Source organism: Prinia subflava, chromosome 10 (genome assembly GCF_021018805.1).
Source record: "Prinia subflava isolate CZ2003 ecotype Zambia chromosome 10, Cam_Psub_1.2, whole genome shotgun sequence".
NCBI lineage: Eukaryota > Metazoa > Chordata > Aves > Passeriformes > Cisticolidae > Prinia > Prinia subflava.
The window spans coordinates 4,010,562-4,025,195 of NC_086256.1; the positions used below are offsets into that span (position 1 = coordinate 4,010,562).

General features: G+C 41.9%; 1 protein-coding gene across 7 annotated transcripts in view; it reads left to right on the plus strand.

Annotated features, from left to right (window-relative positions):
- DAB1 (DAB adaptor protein 1) overlaps positions 1-14,634 on the plus strand; it is a 143,666-nt gene that overhangs the window by 70,623 nt on the left and 58,409 nt on the right. The gene's annotated exons all lie outside the window — the stretch shown is intronic.

The following is a 14,634-nucleotide window of genomic DNA, read 5'->3' on the forward strand; positions in this document are numbered from 1 at the left end:
GTTTGCCCAAGTTCTGCAGGATTTTAAAACTTCTACTTGCCAAAGTATGATCCCAAGGATGAAGTCTTCCTCATCTTAAAACATCTGCTGTAACCTGCCTTGTCCTACATTGTTCATTTTTCTAAAATGTGGAGGGGTTTTGACATAACAATAGTCTCCTTACTATAGAATCTACGCAGTACAAATATATTTTACACCTAAATTTATATTTTGATTGGCCAATTCAAGCTCAGTGTTGATGCTTTTAATATCAAAAAGGGTTTTTGTGGGGGGCATCACGTAGGAGGGTGACTGAAGAAAGAACTGGTGTTTAAACCTTGAAAGGATTTTTCACAAATGGTGGTTCTGAGATTAGACTTGCTAGCCACCATTGTGATTCTTTCAAACCAGCCCAACAGGCCTGGGAATAAATGCTGTGGATGTAATCAACAATCAGATTACACCCAAAGCCCACAGACTCCACCAGAAAGGTCTAAGGGAAAACAATTACAGATGAAATAAAACACAGCATTTAAATCCCTGCATGAGAAGCAGCCACACAAAGGAAACACAGATTGTGGTTTAATTACCCTGGTGGAAGAATGTTTAGCAAATTAATATTAGGACACTGGCAGTTGAAAGCATTTAAAAGTGTTAATGCCCCCCTTTCCTTCCCTTTGATTAAAAAGGTCACTGACAGAACACAGCTCTGTGCACACTCCAGCAAACATGGGAGTGATGGCTGCAGTGATTTTTTGTTCAGCTCCTGCAGGTGTCAGAGGACTGAGGGCTCAAGAGCAGTGCATAGCTTCCCAAACTGGCCCCCAGAAACACATATTTTCATTTAAAAGCTTACAAAAGGAGCTGCATGATTATTTCCTCTCCTGATTATTTCAGGTGCAGCCTTTCTAGCTCGGGTGTGTCAAGGCCACCTGATGGTTTGGTTATTCACACAGATGACCACCAAAAGGCATAAACTCTCTCGGCTGTCCAAAGAAAATTTCTAAATTGATGAAATGCAAAGCCATTCCTTCCCATTCCGTCCAGGAAGTGGAGAATCTCAGAGATGGACACCCATGAGCTGTTGCAGGTGACTGAGGAGGAGACCCTGCACATGGCCCTGTCTCTGCACCTCACTGTGGGCATTGTTGAGTGCTGTCTCTCCATTTGCACTTCCCAGGGTGGTGCTGGAATGGCAGGAAAGAAAACACAGTAAAGACAAGATTTAGGCTCGTCACTTTTTGCCTCAGGAATGGTGGTACTGTACAATTTCAGTTGTACCTGCTGGCAGTATATTAAAAGATGAAGTGTAGGCTTAGGCAGCATTTAGTTGGGGAGGAAAGTTAAAAGATTTTACTTCTGCCAAGCCTTTTTTTGGGATATTTAATAGGGATATGGTGGGTGAAATATGGAATCTGACGTGGGTGGTGATAAAAGCAAGAACTGGTAAAAGCAAGAGAAATCCACAGGTAATCTGGATGCTGCAGCAAGGTCAGTGCAGTGAAGGAACTGGCACTGAAAACCTTGGATTTGTTATTTGCCCCTGAATTTATGTGACCAGCTGGTCAGAGGTGGCCTTGGCTGGGTGATGAGGTGATTCCCAGAGAAGCTGTGGCTGCCCCATCCCTGGAAGTGTTCAAGGGCAGGTTGGATGGGGCTTGGAGCAACCTGGGGTAGTGGAAGATGGCAGATGGGTTGAGTTCATGAATTTATGGATTTTTTCCCATCTCCCTGGTATTGCAGCAGTGTTACCTGCAGCTTGGAGTCATTCCTGATCTCTGCCTGGCAGGAGTTAGATCTTGTGGAACATCTGAATAATGACATCCATTGTAAATCCATCTCCCTTTCCTCCTGGTAACCTCTTGGTTTTGTTGGAAGGACTCTGGTGCACTGAGGGACCAGGGAATCCTGGTTTCTCTGGTTTTCATGTTGATCTAAACTCCAAGGAAAGACAAGGCTCAAGTGTGGCCTCCCCTCAGCACATCCCTCCATAGGATGGTTCTCTTCTATTGAACCATCTCTTTCCCCTGCCTGGTAAAGTGAAAAATTCATAATATAGATGAGACTTGACTGAAACTGGCCCGAAGGTTCACGTGTTAATCCAGGGAAGAGCGGGCACAGGGAGGGAGGATGGGGGTTTCCACTGCTCTGCACGTTCCCACATAACACCCAGGGAGTGTCTGTCTTCTTGTTTCCTTGAGAAACCAGACTAAAAATAACAGCAAATAGGCAATGAAAACAATTCTGTTACTACATAGTACACTGCAAGGAAAAAAACATTCTCCGCGTCTCTGGATTAGCAGAGTGTTTGAAGCTGTGATAACCCAGTTGTTAACAACCATAATTTAGATGTGGGTTGGTTTTTTTTTTTCTTCACATAAATATGACTTATTTGAAGTACGTTGAATTAGAAAACTCATGAATAAATATTTTGACATAATCAGAATTATATGGCTAGAAATTGACCTACTTTGCATGACAGATGCTTGAGAATCCCCCAGCTAATAGCAGACTAACCTGGCATAGCAATGCCCGATCTTATAATATTCTAAGCTGCATACAGACATTAAATTATTAGATTGTTGGGGTTTTTGCACGGAGATTAGACACAGTCAATTTTGTTTGTAAATGAATAAGTTATAGGCAAGTTATTGAGGAGGCATTGGGGGGCAGGCCAGAGAAGGATCCCTGCATCATTTGATCACTGTTCTCAATGTGGTCTCAAAAATTCTGTTAGAGGCAGAAACAGCCAGCAAAGCGTGATGGTATCAGCAGCCAAATAATGAGAGTATTACACCAAATAGACAGGTCTTTTCAGAAGATAAGCACAACTGCAAGAGGAATAATAATGTTTTAAAAATCTGGTAATATTTTGATGGTGTAAATAGAATCTACTTCTCCCCCTGCAGCTGTTCCTTACGCCAGTGTTGATTTCAGCAGACTGATTTTATCTTTCAGTTAATATGACAAGGATTTTCTAGAGGTTAACAGAGAACTCTGACCTTGGGAAAAGAGTCTTCTCAGTTTAGGTTTATATGGATTCTTATAAAAAAATCATCTTCCTTTATTATTTTAACAAACACAGGTGATGAAACATTTTTAGGTGCTTATTGCACAGAATAGAGTTTTCAAGCTTCATAAGTTTTTGTTGTTCAGTTCTAGCACAAGTAATAATGGTGATTTTATTTGTAAAGTACCATGCTTTTTATTTTTAGTGGGGGAAAAGTACCTTTTTCATGGCTCAGTTTCAGCAGAGTTAACCCTCCTTTTATTTAATCCATGCAATGAAAAATAATAACATATTCCATTTTAGTAGCCCTTTTATTCTCTTCCAGATTGTTTTCTCTGTTTTTAAATAATCTCTGCAGAGGAAGTCGACTTTGTTCAGACTTCTGTCCTCAGGGTCTTCAATGGAATGTTTTGCTCTCTTGCAATGAACCATAGTTGGCACAAAGGTAGTAAAACCACGTGTATCATATTGGCAGATCTGAAGCAGGGCCAGGCTGAGCCACAGCTCCTACCCTCTACATGGATTTGCTCCAGCCGCTTAAAACTTCCTGGAATTAGGTTAAACCGTCCCTTTAGCACCTGTATTTCTTCCAAAAAGGATGCAGTGCAGTCATCCTTGCAGTGCCCAGCTGCCAGACACAGCAATGAGGGCTGCAGGCAGGGACACCTCCAGGTCCTGCTCAGCTGGGGTGGAGCTGATTTCAGGGAGTGAGGGCATCCTTTTCAAAGAGAGTCCTGTTTGCAGGACACTGATTTGCAGCTGAATTTGGAGTCTTTGGAAACTCCACCAAAGGGCAGGAGACAGAGGTGATTACTTGGGTTAGTCACAGTCACTGTTTTAGGAGCTTCTTTCTGGCTTGCAGTGTTTGGAATACTGCAAGGAGGGTTGTCAGTGATTTTTTTCTGCTTGTTCTTCAGGTGAACAGCTCTGAAACACGGGACTGCTCTGCAGGTGGCTCAGCAAACGTGTTAAAGTTTGTAAAAGTTTTGGCACTTTGGCATTTTGTCCTGCTTCTTCTCACATACCAGCAGGCTTTTTGGATTCAAACATGGTCACTCGTGTCCTTGTGCCCTGACAACTCAAATCATCTACTCAGTAGCTGAAAAAGTCTCCAAGTTCTCCTGGTTGGGGAAAGTTTCCTCTGACTTGACCACCAGCAGAGTTAGCTGATGGGGTTTGCTGCTTTGTTTTATTGTATTTCATTACTTCCCCAAGAATTCACTCTCAGTTTCGCACACTCCAGCCCAAACACTTTGACTCCTCGATGCCTGACCAGTTCCAGGAGCAGAGGAGTTCTCCTGATGTGCTGATCCTCTGTGGCACTGCACATGCCAGAGATGTGCAAACCCCAATTTCTTACCTCTGGAATTCGCTCTGGCACGGGGGTGTTTTACTTCTTGTCAGCAGTTTGCCCAAGGGTGACTGCCAGCAGTAGTCTTTTCATTCCTGCCTCCTGCTGCCACTCTGACAATAGGAACGGCAGCAGGAGGCAAAAATGAAAGGACCAGATTGAAAGAAGCACTTTGCCACTGTTGTAATTTTGAAATTGATGGTGTTTTTTAGCCCAAAGTCTCAGGAAAAAAGCTGCTTTCCTCTTTGCCTCCTATTGTTTTTCCAGCAGGGAGAGACATTCTCTGATGTTGCAGAGGCAGTGGGAAGCCAAAATGAAAATAATTTTCTTCCTGAAACATTGGATAACAAAATGTGAACAATTTCAGCAGGGAAAGAGTGGTTTGTGTTTTTTTTTTTGTTGAGTGAATACTGGTATTTCCATTTGACTACAGAAAACAAATAGCAGCTGCTTTTCTTATTGAGTTAATGTGATCTTAGGATAATTTCTAAACACCTATTTACTGTGGGGTTTTTTTTAGCATGACACTTCCATTCTTTTCCTTTTTCTGCATGACAGTAGGTGTTGTCAGGTGAGTGTATATTTGCCTCTGAGGCCACATGCTGCCTTTGATGCCATGCCCTTGGAGCCAGCTTTTTAAGGCAGAAACTTACAGGTCTGCACATTCCAGAGGTGTGTTTTACACCAATATTATCAGAACTACTAACAATCCAGATGTAATTGTCAGGGCCACTAATTCCATAGGAGGAAAGAGGAGGATTGTTCAGCAGTTGCACTGACATCTTCTGCTGGAGTCTTTGCTCGGTGGGGTCTGAAGTGGTTCTGGGGTTTAAGTGATGTGGGAGGTGGGGCTGGGGAGATTTAATGCTTCAAGAGTGGCCTTCACCTGCTCTCCCAGAGGACCACATTCTGTGATTTAGGTGAGACTTTATTTGCCCTTTATTTAGTGAGATCATGAAGGAACACAAGCGCAGCCCCCAGCCCGTGCAGTTTGCAGATGTTCCCAGCCTGGTGTGGTGCACGTTCTGCACAGCACTGACATCAGCCTTCAGCAGAGGGAAGTTCTGCATTGACAAAGGGGATGGCTGGGAGGGGACAGGTGGCCCTGCCACCATCCAGTGTGGTGCAGAGCCCCGTTCCTGTGCCTGCACACAGCACTGGTGCAGGGGGGACAGCAGAGGTTTCAGGAGAGGGTGAAGTGTAAATCAATGAGTGGCTTTGTCCTCCTGTTTTAGCTGTTACAGGCTATTGCTCTTGTCTTTGGGGACTTCAGTGGCTGTAATTAGTTATCTTGAATGGAAAGATTTTTTTTCTCTCTCTCTTACTGAACGTTTGAGAAATTTGGGAATGTTAATCAGCAGAGCATAACCTTTTCTTAACTTGCTCTTTTTATATTCCCAGGGAATTAACATTTATCTTAGGGCAGCACAGGAATCTGGTATTTGTATGAAGTGAACTGATTCTCGACCCTTTCTTTTCTTTATACATAACAAAAACTAAACTCTGAGGTAAGTTCATCAACAGAATATATTATCTAGGCTTTGAAGTATAAATTGTGAATTTGTGTGTCTCCACATGACTTGGGGTGCCGCGTGTTACACGTGTGCATGTCTGTGTCCTGGATTAGTGAAAGTCTAATTAAAATTGTTCTTGAAAACTGCACACCTAAAGCCAGATACAGGGAGACACACAAAAGCAGCTTGTTTATATTTTTCATGAGTTCTGAGCTCTTATAGTTCTTGTAGGATTAAAGAGGAGCCAGGGAGATCCAGCAGCTCCGCGGATCTTGTTGCATGTTCACATACCAAAATATTAAATTCGATCCTTACCTGCAAATGATCAGCATTCCTTGTGTTGGCTGATTTTTCATCTGCTTTAAGGTGCTTTTTAGTGCTATGTTGGAGCTTGGAAGGAAAGGCAATTCTATCTGACTTTCCACTAGCCCAACAGGTTCAGGTTTGGTTGGGAAGTGACAGTTCTGGGGTTATTTAGCAGCCCCTTTGGACTGGGCTCTCCTTGCTGCTCTGGAAGTGGTTTACAGAGATTTTTTGGCAGCAGATGGTCTCAGTCCCATTGGGACTGTTTTGCTCAGGGCGTGTGAGTACAGCTGTAACAGGTCCTTTGGTTTTCAGAGTGCTTCAGCTTTTACAATGCCCCATCCAAATGCAGTGTGCATATTAATGCAAATTAAGGATCCCTGTAATATCGGGTACCTTGTCCTAGCTGGTTTTAGCTCAGAAGCAACTGATTTCATACTGACACCCAGGCAAGGGGGTAAGGAATGGAACAGCTGATGACCCTGTTTTCCCAAGGGCTTTATATACTTGACATTTGGATGTCTGATTTAAACATTTACCCAAGCTTTGAAACACTAGGTGAACAAAGATTGCTGAAGTATCTTCTGGCTCCTAAGAGGAGAGTCCACAAATACCTGTCTTTGTCCTTCCCCTCTGGTTGTCCAGAAAACATCATTTTAATTCTCTAACAGCAGTAAAATGACTGCCAAGTTTCCTTGGTTTCACTTCTGGTCATTCCCTGGGGCTCGCTGAACATGGTTAGTACCCCAAAATGAAGTTTTATTGCAGGGTCTCATTTCACTTTACATCAATGTAGAATTTGGAGTTTTCAGCTGCTTCTGCACACAGCCTGCAAAAGGCTCCTTTGCAAAATGACTTTCAAAGATTTATGAAGACTTGCATGCTACAGAGGCTGAAAGGAAGTTTAATTACATTCAGCTTTTGGTCATTTCTGTGTCTGAAGATGTGCCCATATTCTGTCACCTCAAAAACCATCTAAGAAAATAAAATTGATCAGTGAGCCTTCTGGCTAAAAGGAAAATGAGTGCTTTGTCATCTGCCTGTGGAGCCTGGGTGCTCCATCACTGCCTTCTCCCGGGTGCTCACCCAGACCCTCCATCACTCAGATTTGTCCCAAGTTTTAATCAAACATTATTTTATACTGAGGCCTCCTCTGTAAATAGCAGAATCCTTCCCTTGACATGCTCACATGGACTTCACTGTAATGTGAAGAAATAATTTAATCCAGTCTGTGCAGCCGTTTTGCTTTGGAAATGGTAAAATGTGCATCGTGTTCACCTTGCATTAAATGTTAAAATAAAAACTTGGCAAGTGCAGTTGCTGTCACCTGATAAACAACATCTCTGCATATAAAACTGATCAAGGACAGGAAATAATATGGGAACATCTTATTTTCTTACAGAGGAGACTTGGTTCTAGGAGTGGGTGCCTTTGAGTACAGTAATTCTCAGGCTAATAATGCCAGAAGCCATAAAAATCTCTCAGTTTGAGGTTTTGTGAACAGCAGTGCTGAGCAATCGGGGAGTACTGCTGAGATGATAGGCTGAATGATGATTGAGTTTTCCTGGAGAGCCTTTATCTGTGCTTAAAATTGGAGGTAATGTTTTTAAATTAAACCATAATAGAAGTTCATTGAGCTTTTGGAGTGGTTTCTGTGTCCCCTCTTTACGAGGTTTATCATTTTCTGTGGAAGTATTCTCAATCTTTTTGCTCAGGACAAATGGTTGCTGTCAAAAAGGGGCATTAAAAGCACCCCAGAACAACACCTTGCAGACTTTTTCAGGAGATTTCCTAGCAGTTGATGAAGGAGAAGTTTGCATTCGAGTTGTGCCCATTTACTGTACCCAAGCTTTTGGACTTATATAGATAGAGGTGCTTATTCCTCACAAAATTTTAACCAACTTTTTAGGATGGTGTCCCCATAAACAGCTTGTATTTCACTACATCAGTAGGTTTTTTCAGCTGCTAGGGATTAGACATGGTCACTGAAATAAAGTGTGAAATCCAAAGTATGTCTTCATTTAAAAGACAGCAGTGCTTGGTGTCATGAGCAAATCGTGCTGTGACTGCGCTCTGGTCACTTGAGATGAAGTATTGATCTTGAAATTAAACCCTCAAGTATCTGTCCTTTTTAAAGAAAAAAAAAAAGTTTAAATGGCTAATTGCAAGAAACTCATTGGGGAAATATTGGTAGAGCAAGAGAGTGCTAGTGCTGACACCAGAAGTTGAATTTTGAGCACATAGACTACTAGGTATAAGGTGGTTTCTTTTCTAAATGTTATGTTAGAAGAGGAAAAAGATTTTCTGTGGCAGATGTATGGATGCCCACAAGAGGGTTGGGCAGTCATGCTCCTAAAGACAGTGACAAATGACCCAGCAACTCTTTAAGTTTCCTAGTTCTAGGAGAAAATTTCAAAAAATAAATGAACAGGTGCCAGGAGAATCTGAGAACTTGTGGTGGGCTCTCAGTTTTATAACCCCAAATAAGCATTCTGCACAGAACTTTTTTATGGTTATGAAGAGAGAATTGCTGGGTTTGTGCTATCACAATCCATCCCTTTGTGTGATGGATTGTTTTGAGCCCTCTGTGTTGGTCCTGGGGTTCTGTGAAGGCACAGAGGAAAATGTGGCATCAAGGAGATTTAATCAGAGTTATCTTCATGGTTCCTTTTAGTTCCTGCTGTATTGAAATATACATTTAATTGCATGTGAGTATTTTCTCTTTTACACCTGCCTGTGTACTTAGGAGTTTTTTTAATAGTGAAATCTGTAGTTGATTAAAATTGCTGTGAGTTTTGTTGGGTTAATTGACACCAAATGAACCTGTGCATCGTGTGTGTGTATATGTGCAAATAAATAAGATTATGCATGTGTATATATGTGTTTAGGTGCATATATATGCACAGCTAGTGGGAAATACCTTTCACTTAGCAATTAATTTAGGAATCTTCAGTCTGTGTGGCATCTTAGAGGTCATTCTGCACCAGTGTTTTGTATTTTCTGCTGAGTTGATGCCGTAAAAACCCATAAAAATGCTAATTGCCCCAGGAAGATGTAGGCCGTTTATAAGTGTGTATGGGATTGTTTTTCAGCCCTGTGATACAGAAGGAGGTGTTATTTCAGGTTTATAATTTGAATATGTGCATAATTTGAATGGATACAACTTTGACAGTTTATTAATTAGAAAAGAAGAGGAAAAATAAAGACAGCGCTGTATCGTTCTTCAGCCAATTGATTGCCAGGAGCATGTTATTGACTTTGGTGATAATATCATTATATATTTTACAGTCGTAAAATCAAGAAATTCAGATTATGCCCTGAGGGCTTCACACATTTAAATAAAGGATATAGCCATTTCCAGGGTTATTGGTTTAGATTAGCGGGTGCCACGAGGAATGCTGAGTGTGTTGTGAGCAGGACAGAAAGAGCCACAGTGCTCTCACTGCAGAGGGGCCTTGCTTTATTTTATTTTTCTATTTAAGAAATACACTCACTTACTGATCCCCTGGGAGGATGAACAGTGTTTGCTCTAAACTTTAGCATATTAATGCAGTGTTAGATTTGTGTTCTGTGGGGCTGGGAGCTGAAATCAAGTGTAATCCTTGCCTTGTACCAAGCGTGAGGATAAATGAGGGGACACTCGCTAAGATGCTGAAGTTCCTGGGAAGCAAACGTGGGGTGAGCTGCAGTGTCCGAGGCAGATAACCTGACACAAACACATCTCTTCCTCTTGGTGGCACAGGCAGGGGATGGTGCTGCCTTGGGTGCAGCTTCCCAAGGAGCCCCAGTCCCTGCTGCAGGGTGCAGCCCTGGCAGCACCTCTGGAATTCAGCTCGGGCTGCTCATCCTGGATGCTCCACAGCAGCTCCTCTCCCTCTTGGACTGCTTGCCAGAAACCCCTTGGGTCTGACTGGGCTTGAGGCACCTGGGTTCAGCACTTGGAGTTTGGCTTTGGGGCTGGCTCCAGCTTGCTTGAGGGAATCTCGGTTTAATTAAGGTCTAATACCTCGAATAAAACTGTATTACAAACCTTGTTTATGACTTCTACAGTAGCTTTAGTGAGATGGATAAAGCGCCTTGATGCTGATCATGCTGCTCAGCCTCTCTCCACTTCACATGGGAGCCTGGGAGGACATTGCATCCCTCTGCTCTGGGGATTTATTGTTCTCTTAAAAGATTGTGAAAGTCCAAGTGCAATGTCACAGCTCTGCAGCAAAGGTCGTGTTTTCCTTCTCACCAAGAAGCAGGGGGTCCAGCTGGAACATACATGGCTCCAGGGTGTGTGGTGACATCCACAAAAGTGGATAAAAATGAAATAATTACTCTTACATTTACATTTTAAGGGCCTCTGAGGATTATAAATCTATACACTGCAAACAAAACTTTCCCTGGATCAAGATCAGCACATTTTCTAACTAAAAGTGATCACTTTTTAAAACTAAATTTAAAACACATTTAAAACTATGACTTCTTAGTGGGTTTTTAGCTTCTGCATTTTGTCTCAGTTTGTGGCAGGACAATCAAATTGAGTTTAATTTTGCTAATCTTAAATTTCTTGTGTTGAGTTAGGAACTAATGCCTGGGTTATTTCTTACGAAAATCCTTCTGCTTATGAAAAACAGACAATGGAAGCATTTCAGAGCAAACCATTGGCAAGCACCCATTGATCTCAAATAGTTTTATAATTAATTAATTATAATTTATAATTTAGGATTATTTAGAATGGTGTAAAGGTACTGGTCTTCTGAAGAGGAACTCTGGGGACATTCCTCCCTGTGCAGGGGGCAGTGAACAGCTACAATGGACATCAGCTGCTTCCCAGAGTGATTTGGCATCTGTGCTGTTCTCTAGTCAGGAATTGCTAAAACAAGATTTCAGGAAATGTACTGTGGAGAGAGGAGGGGTTGTCATTAAGCATGGGTTTATAATTTTGCTGCAGATTATGGCCTCATAATGATTTCAGATCTCAAGCCTCAGTGTTCCATAAAACCTTCATAGGTGAGTGTCCCTCTGAACCATGGAGATGTCACCTAACCCCAAGACGTGGCCTCACAGTATTGAAATAAAACTCAGCTCTGGCAGTAAGTTTATTCTGGATCCCTTTATCCAGAATAATTTTCCTTTCCAGAGGCTGGGACCATTCCAGTGTGGTGGCAGGGATGGCTGGAGAGCCAGGCTTGATGGCAGAGCTCCACTGATAAACGCAGAAGCTCCAGAGGAGCAAAACTTGACTCAGCTTGTTACATGGAAGGAAAGATTCAGTTCCCTGGGCGTGTCCTGGCACTGGCACAGCTCTCTGGTTTAGTGGTTTAATGTTACCACTCACCCTCCTCTGAAGCCTAGGAAGAATTACAGCCTCATAATTCAGGCACCTCTTATTTATGCAGTTTCAAATACAGAAAGGACCTTGTTCGAGAATTGCCATTAAAAAAACCCACCCTTTTTTGTTTCAATGATGAGATGTTTATGACAATCTGGACTATCTACTTTCCACAGTGCCCAGGCTTCAAATGAAATATCAGCCTCCCATAAATCACACACCTCATGGGTGCTGTAAAATCAGCTTCACTGACAGTGTCACATGGTAATTTCCCAAGCAGGTAGGGAGTTTTCAGCACCAAAATTTGGGAATATGGGCGAGTACAGATGAGAGGAGCTGTGGGTGTGTGCTGAGGAGTGGTGGCTCGCAGATGGCTGATCCACAATATGGGGCAGTGTGCGTGTGCACTCTGCGTGCTCTGCACGGGACATATGCTCTGGGGTTTCACGGATGAATTTGTAGTCTCCAGCAATTTGCAGCTTCCACCGCCGTTTCAAATATCTACATCGTTTTCAGGCTGATGATTTTTCCCAGTCATTTATCCCAAAAGCACTTCATCCTGCTTAATCTGGGTCATAATTGACATGGGACTTGTGCTGAAGCAGACACGGCCATAAGTTGTGTTTGAGTGGGCTGTTAATAGCAGGGATTTAGTTACGTGCAGTAAAACACAGCAGAGGTTGAAATGAGTATAAATGTTAAAATAACAGATGAATGCAGGGTCACAGTCACGGCTTGGACCCAGAAAAGCCTCTTGAACACTTGTCATGCTCCTGCTGGCAGCTCACAGCTGCCTTTGGCTCTAACGGAGGCGTAAAGTTGGAAATTTGGAGTAAGGAAGCTGTTGGAATTGGATGGTATTTATTGCAGATCAACAGGATGTCTTTGCAAGTATAAAAGACATATGGAGAAGTCCACTGTTATTGTTGTACTTTGTTGTGTCTCCAGATGTTTTCCCTCCTGCCCCGCTCCAGAGGCTGAAAGTGGGAAATGGTTTTTCATTGTTTCTCTCTGGTGGTGCCAACATCTGCCTTGACGTTTCCCTGGGGAATGATATTAGCACTGCTGAGAGTTTCTGATTCATCACTTGTGTCTCATTTGCCTTTTTTTCCTTTTTTTTTTCTTTTTTTTTTTTTAATACAAGACAGTGTAAGAGCATGAAGTTTCAGCCCTGCTCAGTTATTCTGAGGGGTGAGAGGAAATCAAGGGAGACATTTGGGGGGTTGCTGAGCTATCACAGCAGCACTTAGGAGGTGCCTTATTTTTAAAGGGCTACAAATGAGGCATTAAAACATTGCTCTGAGCTGATGTTATTCATTGAAAGAAATAGTATTTGTGAGCTCAAACATACTTGAAGATCTGAAAATGCTTAAAATAGCTCTGTTTTCTTAATATACATGTAATCCATCATGACTTCATGGTGCTTTACTCTGAGTGAGGGGAAGGGAATCAAATTAATATGTTCATTTGGAAGTGCTCTTTGCTGGTCATATATGCTCATAATGGTATTTTAAAGACTTAATTCCATGGTTTGGAACCTAACTTGTTGATCAACTTCATAGGTAAATTAGCAAAGTTGGCCAAAGTGTTGACTGCTAATGAAGGTGCTTTTACCAGAAATGCAAAACAAAATAGCATTTTCCCCCAAAGCTTCTGTACTTCTTCTTATCAATAAACAGCTGTACAGTGTCAGATTATATTCATATTAATATACTAATAAAATTTATTGTATTAATGGTATTAATTAAGTGTTTAAATCAGAACTTTTAAATAGGAGTGCGCTTTGGAGAAAGTTTGGGCCAGAATTCTCAAATGTAGACTAAGACTAGATTCTGACCTATGATTCCTTTATATCAGATTTTTGTGGGTTTTGGTTCCTTCTCTCACATCAGCTGGAATAATCTGTGACCAGAGCCCTTAGGTAGCAATAGTGTAAATCTTACCAATGTCTATCTGTGTTTAGGGAAGGTTTTTTTGAGAAATCTGTTGGGTCCAAGAAACTGGAAATTGTGTAATATCTCACTGTTTGGCCTGTTTCTTTGTGCTTTGGCTGTTGTTTGTTTGGCTGCAGTTATTTACAGCTCACTGCTGGGTTTTTTTGAGATCCTAGCAAGAAATTTCACAGGCAGCTGCAAAATCTATGTTGAATCAATTTTAGGAAGACTGATTCCCTAACTAACATATTTCTCCCAGCTGAGACACAGTAAAAACAATTCTGCAGATACTCAGGGAAGGAGGGGGAAAGTTTTCCTGACAAAGATGTCTTTTTTGTGGGTTCTTGTGGTGTCACAGTCGTGTGGTTCAGGTATTTTAGGTACCTTGGTGTCCTGGTTTAACTTCAGCTGACAGCAAAGCACCGTGCAGGCACTCACTCCCCTCCCAGCAGGATGAGGGGAAGAGAATTGGAAGGGTAAAAGTGAGAGAAATTGTGGGTTGAGATAGAAATAGTTTAATAGTTTAAATACTACTACTACTGCTGCTACTACTACTACTACTACTGCTGCTGCTGCTATTACTTCTAGTACTACTATTACTGTTACTACTACTACTACTGCTATTGTAATAAAAATAAAATAGCAGGGAAAAGAAAGAACTAAACCCCAAGCATTTTTATTGAGACATCTTTTTTGCCTTTTTTTAAGCTTCTTGGGGTGAGCCTGTGAGAGCAGCCTTTGCCTGTTATGCTGTTTCTGTGTATGTTTATGTGCACAAAGAATAGAACCAGGAGGTTTTAAGCATCAGTATTCTACAGGCAAACAATACGATTTGGTATTTGGTTTTCCACCTTTCAGATGTTAATAGTAAATGTAAATATTGCTTAGATGAGTCATTTTGTAAGGAAATAGTAACATGTTTCTCTTAGAGTTTGGTGTGCAAAACGTCGAATTCTCCTGTGTGTTGGGATTAAAACAACTCGTGCAGATCACAAGTTTTCAGATCCATGGGCTGTGATTCAGGTTTATCTCTTTACTTCTTAAAGAACTTAATTTGTGTGCTGGAGATTTCGTACAGCAGCAGTTCCACTGTGGATTCCTTTGGAGTGGGGAGGCCAAAAGGAGCGAGCACTCCCTTGTGATTCCATGGAAATGTTTGGAGTTTTAGGCCTCATTCTCCACCCGGTTGTGTCCCTCTGCCCTGCTGTTGGTGTCCTCACGCC